Here is a 1,941-nt window from a genome sequence, read left to right as displayed (position 1 = left end):
TGATGATGATGGTGGTGATGATGATGGTGGTGGTGGTGGCGATGATGATGGTGGTGGTGGTGGTGATGATGGTGGTGATGATGATGGTGGTGGTGATGATGGTGGTGGTGATGATGGTGTGGTGATGATGATGGTGGTGGTGGTGGTGATGATGGTGGTGATGATGATGGTGGTGGTGATAATGGTGTGGTGATGATGATGGTGGTGGTGATGGTGATGGTGGTGGTGATGGTGATGGTGGTGGTGATGGTGGTGGTGATGATGGTGGTGGTGATGATGGTGGTGGTGATGGTGGTGGTGGTGATGATGATGGTGGTGGTTGTGGTGGTGATGATGATGGTGGTGGTGCTGGTGGTGGTGGTAGTAAAGATGATGGTTATGTTGACCGCCATTTATTGAGCTCCTACAGGACCACTCACTATTCTAAGGGCTTTCAACCTTCATGCTAACCCAATAAGATAGGGAGGTAGAGATTCTCAGAGATTTGGGAGATCTACGCAGAGCCCAACTGCCAGGTCTGGCCTCTGCTCCCTTGGACCTCCCTGAAAACACAAGAATTGATAAAGCACCTGGTCCTGGAACTTTGTATTGTACTTATGTTTGAGTTTGTTTGTCTTCCTTACCCCTCTGTGAGCTCCTCTAGGTAAGTTTTATATCTGATTATTACAGTACAGTAGGACTTAGCAGTGTCTAGTGGAGTATCTGCTACTCAGGAATTGCTAAGCCAGTGGTGATTAGTGAGTGAGTGAATGAATGAATGAAGAGTCTGTGACTTCCAGTCCTAGACAGCAAGGTCCAGGCCATACACCTGCTTTCTACAGAGCCTGGCCCACCATAGACACTTAGCAAATAATGGACATAATCCAACACGGTGGTACCGTGACATTTCTGTTTTCTCTGCTGCACGTTTCCTCACATTTAAACATGGACTGAAAGACATCCAAGCTTTTCAAAGCTGTGTGTGGTTTCCTGAGATTTCCACAAGCCCAAACTCTGAGCTAAAAGGGAAGATGTTTGTCCTGTGTCTCAGTGCTGCACATGGAAACTCACAGCCCGACATAGCTCAGAATTGCTAATCACCTTGGGATTGCTGTGTTAATAAGTGAAAATACAGAGAAACACAAACCTGTCTTCCTGTTAATGTTAATTTTCGTCCCAAAAAATGTTACTAAAACATATTGATGGGCACGTCACAGATGTTCCTTCTTTCGTACATGTGAGATGCTGGAAGTGAGAGCTGGACGCTTTGACAGGATTTCTGTCGCTTTTATGATAAGCGCGATCAGGCCATTTTTCTACCACTGGGGCCCGCCCCCTTATCTGGCCGTTTTTCTGTGCAGAAGGTTCATGCTGGGGCAGGCGTGTAATTCTGTATCTACTACCACAACCTGCACAATAGACTGATAAAGGTACGTAGCTTGAAAAAATAAGATGAGCGACGTCCCCTTCTTGTCAACTCACCTGCTAATTTCGCTGCATGCAGAATGCCTGTAACAACCCGCTTGGTAGAGGACTAAGTTGAATCTCAGGTTGTTCATTCCCAGAGCTCATTAGGGGGAGAGATGACATGATGGCAGGGCAGGTGGCTCTCCAGTTTGATGCCTAGGTTTTTAACTCATTTGGGTAGCAGAGATTTAAATCCACTTACCAGTTTTTGAGGAATCAAGCAGAACAGCGCCACCTTCTCTCATCTTACAGCGGCCGTGTTTAAGAATAAGAAGGTGTCTCGTGATTTAGTGTGATTACAAAAAAGGAAACCCACCCAGAATCTTGTGGCTTCATGGCCTTTTCCTTACCATGCAGGAAGTAGATTGGCAGGCACCTCAACAAAGGGGCAGGGTAGGTCCTGGTAATATTTTAGGCCTGGTATAATTACCAGGGGTCATGTTATTTGTTTTGGGAAGCTGCACTGTCTGGGCAGAGAGAAGGGTTTTCTCCATG

At 46.5% G+C, this 1,941-nt stretch overlaps 1 long non-coding RNA gene across 1 annotated transcript in view; it reads right to left on the bottom strand.

Annotated features, from left to right (window-relative positions):
* LOC116530798 overlaps positions 1-1,704 on the bottom strand; it is a 16,172-nt gene extending 14,468 nt beyond the window's left edge. Inside the window, exon 1 of the long non-coding RNA XR_004260133.1 lies at positions 1,649-1,704. This is a non-coding gene — a long non-coding RNA (uncharacterized LOC116530798). The remainder of the gene's footprint in view (positions 1-1,648) is intronic.
* Between the last annotated feature and the right edge of the window lie 237 nt (positions 1,705-1,941).

Source organism: Sapajus apella, unplaced genomic scaffold (assembly GCF_009761245.1).
Source record: "Sapajus apella isolate SASKATOON/1434 unplaced genomic scaffold, GSC_monkey_1.0 scaffold68, whole genome shotgun sequence".
Classification (NCBI taxonomy): domain Eukaryota; kingdom Metazoa; phylum Chordata; class Mammalia; order Primates; family Cebidae; genus Sapajus; species Sapajus apella.
This window is presented reverse-complemented; position numbering and strand designations above follow the sequence as displayed.